Raw genomic sequence first — 15,903 nt, forward strand, 5'->3', positions numbered from 1 at the left:
ACCACTGGGCCACTTGTGGCAGGAGGCCCATGGATATGGGTGGTAGCAAATGTAGTTAAAATTTGGCAGACAGGGACCACACAGCAAGTATCCCCAAAATGCCACCCACTGCCTCCTGTCCCCCAGGAACATTGCCTTTGCCTTTCCTTTCAGACTGATTTCCCGTAGAAACTGTACATTGTCCTACAAATTCATGGCTGGGGACCACCCCATAGTCCACCGCCTGGGTCCCAACCCAGTGCCCAGGCCCTTGGAGGTGGGGGAAGATTGTGACCCTAGCTAGACTTTACACTCCCACCATCCTGGTTGTGGGGATAAGAAAAGGGGAGATGAGCTCTCTCCCCTCGAGCCCAGGAACTAAGCCAAGGAGAGTAGATGTCTCAAGCCCTCCCTGGAGGACAGAAGGTGGGATTCCCTGGGGCCCCAGGAAACTCCTGAGCCTCCTGCTGCCTGAGCACCTTTCCTCATGTCATAGATGCTAATGGGAACCCCCCTCAGAGATCACTCAGCCATTCAGCTCACAATCACTGCTATCAAGACTAAAGCCCAGCCCAGCCTGCGTGAGCATCGGCCTATGAACCAGAAGGTCACACTTCAATTCCCGGTCACATGCCTGGCTTGCAGGCTCAATCCCCAGTGTGGGGCATACAGGAGGCAGCCAATAAATGATTCTTTCTCATCATTGATGTTTCTCTCTCTCCCCCTCTCCCTTCCTCTCTGAAATCAATAAAAATATAATAATAATAATAATAATAATCAGACTAAAGCCTCGTGGTCTGAGGGCACCCTATCTCCAAATATTTCTATGGTCCACCTGCATGTCTCTGACCACATCCGCTACAGGGGTGGGCAAACTTTTTGACTCGAGGGCCACAATGAGTTCTTAAACTGGACCGGAGGGCCGGAACAAAAGCATGGATGGAGTGTTTGTGTGAACTAATATAAATTCAAAGTAAAGGAGCAGAGGGGAGAGCAAGAGAACCCTCTGCTCTTTCGGCTCCGCAGGCCGGATAGAACAGCCGAACGGGCCGGATCCGGCCCGCGGGCCATAGTTTGCCCACGGCTGCGCTAGGAACATGCAAAGCCTTCCGGCTACAATCCAGGCAGCTTCTGTTCACAGTGACAGAGCCACCAGCTCAGTAGGTGACCTGGGCATATCCCTCCCCTCCATAAGCTCCAGGGTCACCACCTGTAAAATGTCAGCTAAGACTGGAGGCTGCCTCCAGCTCCATATACCTCTGATTCGGTGGCACCTGTGAAACTCCGCTGTCCATGTCCTGGCCAGCCCTACCGAGCGTAGTTACAATCCCCAGTTCTCACTGAGCCGCTTCATCTGCAGCCTCAACACAAGTCCCTTTAAAGATCACTCATAGGAAAGGTCTTCGTGGAAGTCCCATCACAGCGGCTCACTCACATGTAGGAGGACCAGAACCTCCCTCCCAAAGCAGGGTCTGCCGCCTGCAGGGAACGCAAAGCTGCCTGCTCATCAGTCTGACACAAGGCCAGCGATTCCACCATTGGGGGTTTCCTTTAATTAATTCTCTCCTCCATATTAGATGAAAATGTCCCTGGGAGAGCTAATAGAGCAAGTGTTTATCAACCGTTAAAAACTTAGCACAAATTAGTTTGTCTTCTTTCTCCCCTAAAGTGTCATTCACTTTGGTCTGTATACAAAAGATCAAGCAAAGGACAAGTAGGTGGCCAGGGAGGCAGGTCTGCTCCTGAGAGTTGGTTGCAAAGATACTGAGGCTGAAGAGGACACGGGCTTGGGGCAGGGACCCTGGAAGGCTATAAAAGGGCTAAAGACAGGCCCCTCCAAGGACCCTGGAGGAGGCCCAGACAGAGGGAGGCCAAGGGAGCCTGTGGAGCGGTGCCAGCCCAGGGCCTCAGGGGGCAGGGCCCGCAGTCACTGGACTCCTAAGGCCACCCGAGGACTTGTGAGGTACTATGGCAGTGGCTGGGGATCCACCCAGACCCTGGAGGGAGTCAGACCTCCTCCTCCCAGGCCCTGTCCAAGTTGAGGGTGACAAGGCCGCAGGCAGGGTGGAGGCCTAAGAAGCTTCCACCTCAAACCAGGGGTTCCTAAATCCCAGAAAGAACTTTCCCCCAAGTCTGAGGCTGTTAAGCCTAAAGCCCATTAAGGCCCAGTCGGTAAGCAATCCAGGGGCCACCGGGTGTGCTATGGGGGGAATTGGGTACAGAGACACCCCTTTGTCCACTCTGTCCTCACATCTGGCCCAGGCCCCACTGGGGACGTCATGGGAAGTAAAGTGGCCTTGTAAGGAAGGGCTCCTGTGCCCACTAGGAGGGTCAGCGCTGGGCTAGGCCACAGCAGAGCCCTCCATGCAGCAGGGACCAGGTGCTGTCCAGCCTGGAGGGAAGAAGTCACAGAGGAAACCTGGAGACGCGGTCACCAAGTCCATCTGAAGGCCCTGCCACGGAGAGCCTGAGTCCCCGTGAGCAGGACCCAGCTTCAAGGAGGGAACGCTGCCCTCCCAGCCGAGCTCATCACAAAGGCCTGTTAGAGAATGGGTGTCTCTGGACAGAAGGACTGCCCCAAAGGCTTCACCCCAGGCCAGCCCTGGAGGCAGAAGAATGGACCAAATGGCTTCTCATGAATTCAGGCCTAAGATTCTAGAAGATTCTCAGACAATTCACGCAGAGACCTGCCCACTGAGGACAACTGGAATCACGGTCCAGTCAGGAGAAGGGCAGACTAGGCAAGTCTATGCTTCAGGAACACCTCTGCCGTGGCCCACCCCTGAAGAGGCAGCCCCCTGCGTCTTGAAGGATTGTTTATCGTCTTGGTTTGCCGATAAAATTCAACTCCCCTGGGGTTACATGGAAAGCCCTTTACAGATATCACCTTGTCAGGCAACATCTCGGCAAGAAATGCCACTGGACTGTGAGCACTTTGGATGGGACGTGCACCTCGTTCATCCCTGTGTCTGCAACACCTAGTACAGTGCCTGGCTCACACTTAACCAGCAAAAGGATGAATACACCAAATATACACTTAACCAGCAAAAGGATGAATAAATGATTAGTGTGATTGGACACTCGGGAGGGAGCCAAGTTAGAGGTGGGAGCATAGAGAAGGGAAAGGGGGGTTGATAGAGTGGGGGGGGGGGGCCTGTTTCACAGTTTTACCAAAAGCAACCTGTCAAGAGCTATCAGGGAAAGTAAAACCTCAGGCAGGGCCCGTGGCCAGCGCAGCCCCCACGGCACTCAGCTAATACATCCTGGAGGGTGGTTATGCTGGGAAGGCAACGGGGCATCCAGGGTCAGCACTCTGGTCACAGAGGGGCCGTGCCAACATCCAGGGCTGAAGGTCCCATTGCCACGCCACCTCTCATTCTCCACATCTTATCTCAACACCCTTCTCCAATCTACCTCCGGGGACAATGTGCGGGGCAGGGGGAGTCAACTGCGGTCTTTCTGTTAATAACTATACTGGTTGATGAGGACCCGGCGCAGGACCACAGGGCCCTGCTTCTGTGTAAGGCCACCTGGTTTGCAGGCTTCATTTCATCCAGACACACATGCGTAAGGTTTCCTCTGAGCGTCACATTAATTTTGAAATTAATAAACAGGTCAGACAGTGAATCTGTAGCCAGAAGTAGGACAGGAAATGGAAAAGTCTCCCACTTCCCTCCAGGTGTTTGGCGGCTTGGGACAGCCCCTTCCCATTTCCATGACGTCATGGTTGCCGAGAGGGGTAAGTAGGGCACCCTTTGAAGCTCTCCCGCAAAAGCCACATCCTCTGGAAAGAAGAGTTAAAAATACTGAGTTAGAGATACCATCGCCCTAGGCCACGTGCCGAGGCCAGGAAGGCTGGGCCGTTACACCACCAACCACAGGTGCGGCAGGAAGGCCCCAAGCAGGAGGGGCTGGCAGGCCCCTTGGCTGACTGGCAGCCCCGCCCAGCAGCAGGCTGAGAGATGCTGCACACCCCATCACTGAGAGGCCTCCCCTGCCCCACCTCTGCACGCCCCCCTTCTGAACCAAGCCCCAAGATCAAACCTTGATCTCACCTAATTAAACCCTTGCTTAATACAGGGCAGGCCCTCAAAGCTTAAGTCCACCTCACCTTCCCCTAGGAGGTGTGGGGGCCACATCTGTCCACAAACACAGCTGGAGCTGGTTCTCAAAAAAAAAAAAAAAAAAAAAGCCTCCATTCCAGGCAAGGCCGGAGTGATGGCCCTAACTGACATCTGCTTCTCAGAGACCAGAATACCAGAATTCAGGAAGCGAGGGCCTTGCAAGGGGCCTGAAAGCTCAGACCAGAACCTAAGACCCAGGGAACGCAGGACTTGGACATCTGTGGTAGTGTCCTCAGCCATCCACCTGGGGGCAGCAGCGCTCCACCAAAGAGGCCTCTTTCTCCCTTAGTCTGTTCAATCTGGGGATAGAAAACCCCAAAGCTTAGGAAAACCTTTTTCAAGGAAAATAAAGGGCAGGTGATTTATTCTGTGAGCCCCTGCCCTTTGCCAGTTACTGCACTGGGCTCCCGGCCGGTGTAATCCTGTCATCCCAAGGAGAGGTCTGGGTCTGGCCCCACAGGCAGCAGGGGGCACCCCCTGCCCAGGATCCTCAGGCCTGCTCATCCAGAGCGCCAAAAGGGAGCCCCGAGAAAGGGCCCTGGGAGAAAGGGACTGGGCAGCCCTGCTGCCTGGGGAGCAGAGTCAGAATCAAGTAGTCTGGGCTGGGGTCCAGGACCTACACTTTCCTTAGCTTGTGCCCTGGGCAGGTCTCTAACCACCCACATCCCATGGGAGCCCACATGGGTCAGTGCTCTCTCAGAGGACAGTAAGAGCAAGGCTTGCTTTCACGTTGCCTACAAGCCAGAAGCTCTGGGTGGGCATGCAGTCTCTGTTCAAACCCTACTGCACCACACAGACAAAGTTCCAGAACAGACTAAAGTAATCACCGGTATCGGGTGCCTCTGGGGCAGGAGGATTGACTGCAAGGGGCACAACGAATCCTTCGGGGTGGTGCAATGTTCTGTATCTTGATCTGCGTGTTGGTAACAGAGGTTAAAATGCGTCACACTGTACACCTAAGATTTGTGCATTTCAGTGTATGTAAGTTAGATCTCAATAAAGTACTGTTCCCTTAAGGAGTTAACATTCCAGTGAGGACCTGAGCATGAGATGTATCAATGACTGTGATTGCTTGAGGGAGGTTTTTGCTATTGTATTTTGGGGATGAGTCCTGAGGCAGGAATCCAGAGAACCAGTTACCTGTAACCTTCACTACCCTCACTAGCCTTCTCTCCTAGGGCTTTTAACTCTCCTGAGTCTCCATTTTTTCATTATTTCATAAGCAGATTTAAAAAGTAACCCACTTCAATGTTGTTGACGGGATCATAAGAGATAATGGGTGTGAAAATGCTTAGTAAACTGAAATTCAGATTATAAGGGAATGCCCAGAAAGATGAACTGTGATCCTGTGTGCAGATCAGCCGGGCTGGGTCAGACTGGACCACCACAACGAAACAAAAGCGGGGCTGCCCTTAACTGAGCCAGACCCCACGTGAGCTTAGGGCTCCAAGGCCCACTGTGTCTCACTGTTTCCCATTGTGGATGGCCACTGCTCCCTTCGCTATGGCCCCAGGAGTTTTTCTTTTTCTTTTTTTTTTCTGTAAATGGATACTTTCTTAAAAATTCTTTATTGTTGAAAGTATTACATAGGTTCTCTTTTTCCCCCCATTAACCTCTTCCAGCTGGCTCCTGTCCCTCCCCCCCCCCAACCCAGGTCCTCACCACCCCATTGTCTGTGTCCTTGGGTCTTGCATATATGCATACAAGTTTCATTGATTGATCTCTTCCCACCCAACCTCCCCTGCCTTCCCTCTGAGGTTCAACAATCTGTTCATGCTTCTATGTCTCTGTATCTATTTTTGTTCATCATTTTATGTTGCTCATTAGATTCCACATTTGAGTGAGATCATGTGATATTTCTTTCTCTGACTAGCTTATTTTGCTTAGCATAATACTCTCCAGGTCCATCCATGCTGTTGCAAATTAAGAATTCTTTCTTTTTTATTGTCACATAGTATTCCATTGTGTAAACATACCATAGTTTTTTAGTACTTGGATGGGAGGCCCAGGCGTTTCCTGTTACACTATCACTTGCTTTCTGTTATCCCCCTCTAGCTTCTAGCTCCAGAAGAGCTGATGAAGGGTCATTACAGAACCAGGAGGCCCTGGCTAGCTGGTGGCCAAGTTTCTGACAAAGCCAGCACTCCTAGCCCCAGAGCACTCCGAGCCTCGGGCCTTGCCCTCCGAGTCTGCACTGCACCAACCCCGGATACTCTGGTTCCTTATCTTCCTTCCCACCCTCTGGCGGCCTCTCTGCCTTCAGAAGGGCCCCCTTGGCCCCTGGCAGGACACAGTCTGAAAGCATGAAGCCAGACCTCTACAGCAGCCTCCAGTGGGCAGCTTCTCTGGGCAGCCATCCTCTCAAGCCAATACCCTAAATGGTTAGGGGTGGGAGGCCCACCACTTTGGGAAGAGGGAGCTCAGTCTCCCCGTTTCTCTGGAAATGTGGGCATGCTCCCATTCCAGAGGCAATGGGATCCAGGGGAGAGGTCCCGCCCATTTTCAAAGCCTTCCAAAAATCTCCGGAGAAGCAGAGAGTGCCTATCTACCCTTTCCCTGAACCACCCACACAAAATTTCACAGAGGGGGAAAAAAGAAAATATTAGAAGAGCATACAAATGTAAGACAATGTTGGCAGAACTTCAGAGGGTTAAAGTGGATGAAGGCATGTGGTTTGAGAGTGGTGAGCAACTGCAGCCTTGAAGGGAAGAGACCAGGTTGACCTTAAAAAGGACTTTATTCCAGTGGAGACTTTGAGACACTATTTTTAGCAACGTCTATAGGGTATCCTTGCTTCTCCTTGCTGTCCCGAGTTATTGGTGATCTACCAAAGGACATGGGTGGGACAACATCCGTATCTAGGATCTTTATGAATATCCTGTATCTGTACAACAGCAAAGCAAACATCTCTTGATTTTCTTGGTAAACTTAAGCAGTAGGCCAAGTATTACCTCCCCTTTCACAAATGAGGAAAGAGGTGAAGTGGCTTGCTTGGGATCACAGTGAACTAAGCTCCAATTAGCACTGGTCTCTGATCCCCTGGCTTTCCACCAGTACTGTGGACACCCAAGTCCCAGTGGTTCCAGATGCAGCCATCATAGAGGAAGGAGCAGACTGGGGTGTCAGAATACCCCCAGACCTGTGTCTTATATTCTCCCTTCCCTCTTCTGTGATTCCGCACCCACTTGATCCCCCATTAGGATCAGATTTTAGGCAAAACAGAGCCCTGAACATTTAGGAGGCACTCCCTCAATAAAAGTTGTTTATGTTAGGCCTGTCCAGCATGGTTCAGTGGTTGAGCATCGACCTATGAACCAGGTGGTCACAGTTAGATTCCCAGTCAGGTGACTGGGTTGCAGGCTCGATCCCCAGTGTGCGGCATGCAGGAAGCAGCCAATCAATGATTTTCTCTCATCATTGATGTTTCTATCTCTCTCTCCCTCTCCCTTCCTCTCTGAATTCAATAAAAATACATATTTTTTTTAAGTTATTGAGGTTAGTAGTCTCCTGAGGCCATACTCTTTGCACATGCAAACTCTACCACTCAATCATCTGGCAATGAGAAGCAGCTAAGTAATATCTAGACACACTGCCACTGGCTTGGTCCCATGGCTCAGCTGTCAGATCTTAGCCTAAATGTCACCTGCTCGGAGGTCCTTCCTGACCACTTTGTCTAAGCAGTTCCCTCCCCATCCCCACTTAAGATCACATCCTACTGTTTATTTCCTTCACTCCACTTACATGATTCTATCAATGCCAATTTGGGTCTCATCCCAACTAGAATTTAAGGCTCAGAAAAGGGAGGCACCCTATCTGTTCTGATCACCTCTGTATCTCTAGTACCTGGCACAGAACAGGCATTCAAATATCCTTTTAACTAAATGATGGCATAGTAGAAAGACTGGACTCTTTCACCAAGATGACTTTTATTAATACGCTGCAACTAGACTGGGGTAAAATATTGGTAATTGTTAAAGATGAGTGTTGGGTATATGGGAGTTTATTTTACTCATCTCTGGACATGTGTGTGTGCACATAACGTTAATAAAAACTTAAAATTGTTCATCCCAGGGATTTAATAAGGCAGAGCAGACCTGAATAGTAGGTCCTAATGGGAGCTTCTAGAGAGGTCTCTCTCCTCCAGGAAAAAGGAAGGCCTGCCATTGGCCACCACAGTCCTTCAGCTGAAAGCCAGTAAAACTGGATGTGCTGCTGAGGGAGAAAAATAATGTCTGGAACAGTTCTCAACATTTCTGATGACTGCTAGGAGAGTACTAATACATTTGTACAGCAGTTACATTAACAAGGTACTTTCACTTAAATTTTGTTGAGACAACTGTGTGAAGTATTATTATCCCCCTGCTTATTACTTTATCTCACCCCAAGCCTAATCCAAATGCTTTGGAATTAGGAGGAAATAAGATTCAAACCCTAACAACTGCAAACTGCGTTTCTATTTCCTCATCAAAAAAGGAGAATACCACCACCCTACCTCATGGAGTTATAGGGAAACATAAATAACAGGAGGATGCTTAACACCATGTCAGACACATGGTAGATGGTCAATGTTAGCACTCACCCGGGACAGCAAAGGCTGTCTTATCTTTTATACTAGTACTAGAGGCCTGGTGCACGAAATTCATGCATGGGGGCAGGGGGCCCTCAGCCCAGCCTGCTCCCTCTCCAATTGGAGACCCCTTGTGGGATCAGACCTAAACCGGCAGTCAGACATCCCTCCTGCAATCTGGAACTGCTGGCTCCTAACTGCTTACCTGCCTGCCTGCCTGATGGCCCCTAACTGCCCTTCCCTGATGGCCTGATCTCACCCCCAACTGCCTCTGCCTGCCTGATCACTCCTAATTGCCCTCCCCTGCCAGCCTGGTTGCCCCCAACTGCCCTCCCCTGCCGGCCTGATCTTGCCCCAAACTGCCCTCCCCTGCCAGCCTGATCGCCCCTAACAGCCTCTGCCTCAGCCCCCACCACCATGGCTTTGTCCGGAAGGAAGTCAGATGTCCGGAAGATGGCCGGTCAACCCAGTCTAATTAGCATATTACCCTTTTAGTAGTATAGATAGATTACATAGGATAGGATTGCTTAAATGCGGGGGGTGGGGAGGCTTTTTCAGTAGGAGGAGATGTTCTTGACAGACAAAAATACATAATCCCTATATCTGGACTGATAGCCAGCCATATGCACTATACTGCCAAACTGGTCATTAAAAAATTGAACCGCTTTCTTACATCTTACACCAGTGGTCGGCAAACTCATTAGTCAACAGAGCCAAATATCAACAGTACAACGATTGAAATTTCTTTTGAGAGCCAAATTTTTTAAACTTAAACTTCTTCTAACGCCACTTCTTCAAAATAGACTCGCCCAGGCCGTGATATTTTGTGGAAGAGCCACATTCAAGGGGCCAAAAAGCCACATGTGGCTCACGAGCCGCAGTTTGCTGACCACAGCCTTACACCAATTAGCTGTTGCCCTTAAAACCCTTCCTCAGCCCATACCTTAGGTTCTGCCTTTGCAGTTCACCCAGATTAGGTTCTGATTGGTTGATTTCTATGCCAGTCAGCATCTCCAGGCCTATCAATGGGCCTGATCAGAGAGGCGGGGCTGATCAGCAGCCCCAGCGGAGGCCTGAGAGAAAGAGAGGTGCAGCTGCTGACCAGGCCCCAAGAGAAAGAGAGAGGCAAGGGCTGATCAACAGCTACCACAGAGACTCTGGATCAGACCCTGCTTCTCTCTTCCCGGGCCTCTCTCCAGGCCTGATCAGCAGCCCCCTCGGCAGTCAGTGCTGGGTCACGGTGCCCACAGCAGTGGGCAGTCAGTGCTGGATCGCCACGGCAACCCAGCACTGACTTCCAGTCGGTCGAGCCTTCGGTCATTTTGGATGTTATGGACCCTGGGTTTTTATATATTAGGATTCTGTGCACTATACAGCATAGTGCCTAATTATTTACAAAATTTGAGACAAAAGGTCCAAAAACAAAGTAAGTGGCAGAACAGGTCCTTGAATCAACACCTTCAGATCAAGCAAGTACCTTCTGCAACACCGGGATGCCTCTCTGGTGGCTTAAGAATATACCTCTTTTCCATTGTATTGACATAAGTTTTGCATAAGCGTGGGCCCATCTATTAATTCAGTGTAAGCAAGTGAAATATCCTTTTATTTAGTTCTTCATAAGCTTTCTCCTCCTCTATTCTCATTCCCTCATCTAAGATTCCTATTCAGGAAAGTGTTGTTTTCCCCCACAGGAAAAATCCATTTTCTGTATTTGTTACATTTTTTTAAATGAAATGTAGTTAGAAAGTTACATAGCACTGAAATATTAGTTTAGGGGCCCAGACCTGCAAGCCACCAAGAAGGGAGGACAGCCCAGCCAGTGTGGCTCAGTGGTTGAGCACTGTGCTATGAACCAGAAGGTCATGGTTCAATTCCCAGTCAGGGCACATGCCTGGGTTGTGGGCTCAATTCCCAGTGTGGAGCATGCAGGAGGCAGCTGGTCGATAATTCTCTCATCATTGATGTTTCTCTCTCTCTCTCCCTCTCCCTTCCTCTCTGAAATCAATAAATACACACACACACACACACACACACACACATATACACTGAGTGGCCAGATTATTATGATCTCTGAATGCATAATCATCTGGCCACTCAGTGTATATCCTATATAATAAAAGGCTAATATGCAAATTGTCCCCTTGACCAGGAGTTCGACCAGCAGACAGGCTGGCCAACGGCACATGTCCCCTCCCCCTGGCCAGGCTGGCCAGACCCCACCCATGCACGAATTCATGCACTGGGCCTCTAATATACGGTATACACACACACACACACACACACACACACACACACACACACACACACACACTGAGTGGCCAGATTATTATGCGTTCAGAGATCATAATCTGGCCACTCAGAGTGTGTGTGTGTGTGTGTGTGTGTGTGTGTGTGTGTGTGTGTGTGTGTATAATTTTTTTTTAAAGAAGGGAGGACAGTAGAGCCACACTGAGTTTGTATACAAGTTCCCCAGCCTCTACTAACCAACCAGTGCTAGTTTGCTGGACCTCCAAAACCAGGGAACCAGTCTCTGTGAGTTCCCCAAGTATTTCCCAACTATGATTAAAAAGATGTTTTGAAACACAAGATGAAAAGATGTGATCAGAGGCCAAAGGTATAGGCTGCTAAGAGAAGAAAACACAAGAGATGGTTTCCACAGGATAGAGGAGACAGGAAATGTGTGGGCAGGAGGTGCTCAGGGCTGGGCTTCCGCCACTGCAAAGAATGGCAGGGAACAGACTACTACAGTGCTTGTGGCAATGGCTTCCGGCTCCACAAAAAAGCACAGTAAATAAAAATAAACACACCCAAAAAGGTTGTTGAGCTAGAGGCAACAGGAAATGCTAGGATATATCTCTCTATCCCGTTGTACTCAAATCTGCTTGCTCAACATGCTGTGTTGAGCACTCATGTGTGAGGCCAATGGAGCGGCATCATTTCAATACAGCCATTAGGTATTAAGAAAGGCCCAAAGACAGGAAGAGGCATCTAGTGAACAGATTACCTACCCTGGCTCAGTGCTTCTCATCTAGCATGTCTTTAGCTACTTCAGCTGAAAGAAAACACCTAAGAATGTGAGGGGAGAGGGGTGGGGAGTAATGCACTTTTTTAAGCTTTAAGGAATAGTTCCACAGCTAATTCTTCTGTATATCTAGTTGAGAACCACTAAGTAAGTCAACAGAAGCCATTAAAAAAAAAAAGTCACTTGTAATGAGCTTTTAACTAAATTGAAACTAAAGATTCCAAAAGCAGTCTGAAGCTTTTGTCCTAATATGGTGGGCAGTTAAACAGACATGAGCAGGGCAAGGACGATGGGCCAAGTACAGGTCAACAAAGCAGAAAGCCCCAGGGTACCCAGCAATGAACAATTGTAGGGTGGGACCTCATCCTCAGGATGTCCTTTCCTCCCCTAGCATATCACTGGTCTCATGGGTTTGGAGCCCCTGACCTTTCCTCCCTAGAGATAACATCTAGGCCTCAGTTGTGTTTCAGCTCCAGGCCCAGAAAAGCAACAAAACCACACAAGTGACACCAAAGGTGACCTCAGCACCAGCTATATTGACTAATGATCCCCTGCCCTGCCTCTGAAAATGACCCTAAAAGGACACACTTGGAAAGCTGATGAATACTCTATTAGGATCCTCTCCTGGGATCACACCTCAAAAGCCCTTAGGAAGACCCAGCCTCCTGCTCTCCCTCCTAGGAGCACACCTGAGCCTTTCCCCTTTCTCTTACTCTCCTAGGCTCATTACCTACCTTTACCTTCCTCTCTCCTAAACTCCAAGGACCCCCCCCCCCTTTTTTTTTTTTTGCCTCTGTAACTTGTTTCCCGAGTTCATTTCTTCTACAGCTCACTTCTACCTCTGTGACCTTCTAAATAAACATTCTCTTACAGTTTGGGTCTTGATACTGAATTCTTTCCTAGCCAGAACTCCAGTAACGAGGTTGCTAAACCCAGGTCGAGTCTGACCCCACTGGGCTAGCACCTGGGGTCTTTCTCGCTGCCACCAACACTATTGCAAATGATGAAAAGACACACCAAAGACAAATGCTCCCTGTTGATTGATGGTAACTGGCTTGCATAAATCACCTGAGACAAGAGCTAATCCAGTAAATGGGAATATAACATCTTCCCCATGTATTTCTTCTGTTTATCAATCTAGACTAAAAATAATCCAGAAGCCTCTTAATAAAGTTATAGGATATCCTATCTAATAAAGAGTGAATATGCTAATTGACCATCACTCCATCACAAAGATGGCTGCACCCACAGCTGAGGCCAAGTTCCCACAAGGAGTCTTAACGAGCAATCAGCAGGGACCTGAGGCTACACCCTCCCCCGCTCCCGTGGGGCTTGACAGGGGACCTCAGGCCGAACCCCCCGCCCTGGCTCAGGCTGGGGGAACTCAGGCCGCACCCCCCCCCCGCCCCAGTGCCAGGCCAGGGGACCTGAGGCCATGCCCCCCCACCAGGTGGGGCTTGACAGGGGACTTCAAGCCACGCCCCCCACCCCAGCACCAGGCCGGAGGACCTTAGACCGCACCCCCAGCCCGGCGGGGCTTGACAGGAGACCTCAGGCCATACCCCCCACCCCAGCATCGGGCCAGGGGACCTGAGGCTGCGCCCCCTGCCTGGCTGGGCTTGACAGGGGACCTCAGGCCATGCCCCCCACCCAGCGGGGCTTGACGGGGGATCTCAAGGTACACCCCCAGTGCTGGGTTGGGGGAACTCAGGCTGCGCCCCTGCCCAGCGGGGCTTGATGGGGGACCTGAGGCTGCACCCCCCTCCCAGTGCCGGGCCAGGGCACCTGAGGCTGCGCCCCCCCGTCTGGTGGTGCTTGATGGGAGACCTCAGGCCATGCCCCCCACCCAGCGGGGCTTGACAGAGGATCTCAGGCCGTGTCCCACACCTGGCAGGGCTTGATGGAGGACCTCAAGGCACACCCCCCGCCCCGGTCTGGGCTGGGGGACCTCAGGCCATGCCCCCCATCCTGGTGCCAGGCCATGGGACCTGAGGCTCCACCCCCTGCCTGGCAGGGCTTGACAAGGGTGGGACTGGCCAGGTCTGGATCTAGCCCAATGTGGGGGGGCCAGCCGGGTCTGGGTCTCACGCGATTTTGAGGTGCACGTGGGTGGGCGAGGACTTGACTCTGGGTCCCGTGGTGTGCCCCAGACTCTGACAGGAGGAAGGTTTTCATATACATTTTACTAATTTTCTTTCATCTCTGACACTTCTATTATAGAGAAAGGGCAAATAGCAATATTAAATTATTTCCTCTAATTAATCCCCTTTTAATGTGCACAAATTTCGTGCACCGGGTCACTAGTCTGTATATAAAAGTTTTAAAGCAAAATAAATTGATTAATCATAATTTCAGTGAACTAGTATCCCTGGGAATGGCAAACCATGGCCCACTGACCAACAGCCTGTTTTTGTAAATAGTTTACTAAAATATAACCCTGCCCATATATTTAAGAAAAAATTGCCAACTACTACTCATACAACTTAACAAAAGGAAGATAAACAACCCAATAAAAAAATGGGCAACGGACCTAAATAGACACTTTTAGAAAGAGGACATGAGGAAGGCCAAGAGACATATGAAATGAAAACATGCTCAAAGTCACTAATCATCCAAGAGATGCAAATAGAAACGACAATGCGGTACCATCTCACACCTGTCAGAATGGCTATCATCAACAAATCAACAAATGACAAGTGCTGGTGAGGATGCAAAGAAAAAGGAACCCTCGGTGCACTGCTGGTGGAAATGCAGACTGGTGCAGCCACTGTGGAGAACAGTATGGAGTTTCCTCAAAAAACTAAAACTGGAACTCCCATTTGACCCAGTGTTCCCACTTCTAGGAATATATCACAAGAAACAAGAATCATCAATCAGAAAGGATACATGCACCCCTATGTTCATAGCAGCATTAATTTACAATAGCTAAGATTTGGACACAGCCTAAGTGCCTATCAGCAGATGAGTGGATTAAAAAACTGTGGTACATCTACACAATGGAATACTACACTGCTGTAAAAAGGAAGGAACTCCTACCATTTCCAACAGCATGGATGGACCTGTAGAGCATTATGCTAAGCAAAATAATCCAGTCAGAGAAAGATAAATATCACATGATCTCACTCATTTGTGTAATATAGTGAACAACATAAACTGATGAACAAAAACAGATCCAGAGACAGAGAAGCATCAATCAGACCGTCAAACCTCAGAGGGAAGGTAGGGGAGGGGAGGGGTAAGGGGGAAAGATCAACCAAAGGACTTGTATGCATGCATATAAGCCTAACCAATGGACACAGACACCAAGGGGGATGAGGGCATAAATGGGGAGGTGGGGGGTGGGGGTGGGGGGCAATGGGGGGATAAGGACACATATGTAATATCTCAATAAAATAAAATGTGCAATTCAAAAAAAAAAGTTGCCAATGCTGATCTAAAGCTGTTCTCAAACTTAGTTGTATAATCAAAGTTACATGGAGAGCTAATAAACATAGAAGCCCAAACTTTTTATCAAGTTCCCAAATGAGATACACCAAAATTTGAGAACCACTGCTCTAGATCAGTGCTTCTCAAACTTTAATATGCACATGAGTTACCTGGGGACCATGTTAAAATACAAATTCTGCTTCAGAAGGGTCTAGGGTGGGGCTTGAGTCTCTTTTTTAAATAAGTTCCTAGGTGATGTCAATACTGCTGACTAATGGACATTCTGAGTAGCAAAAATCCAGATCAGTGCTTCTCTGACTTGACTGCACATGAGAATCGCCTGGGAAGCTGTGCAAAGTACAGATGCCACCCCTAAAAGTTTTTATTTACTTGGTCTGGGTGTGACCTGAGCACTGAGATTTCGTTTTTAAGTTCCCCAAGGGATTCTAATGTGCAGTCTAGTTGGAGAACCTTTGCAGCACACCTCATCATCTCAATAGTCAGCTAAATTTAAATACTAGTGGAATTCTCAACATAACTTATTTCCTCTATATAGCACCCAAGATGGAAATAGGCTGCTAGCATGATACATATAAACATGTCTAGGCTTCGGCCGGCAGACCTATTATTCTCCCAAGTTGTGTCCTCATCTCTGATCTTAAGCAAGTTACAACTCTAAGCTTCGATTTTAATGAGGATTAGAACCCCTGAGATAATCATAAGAATAAAATGTGGGAATATTTGTGAAGGTGGTTTGGAAAGTACTACATCTTATAAACGAACAT

This window comes from Plecotus auritus, assembly GCF_963455305.1.
Source record: "Plecotus auritus genome assembly, chromosome: 1".
Classification (NCBI taxonomy): Eukaryota; Metazoa; Chordata; class Mammalia; order Chiroptera; family Vespertilionidae; genus Plecotus; species Plecotus auritus.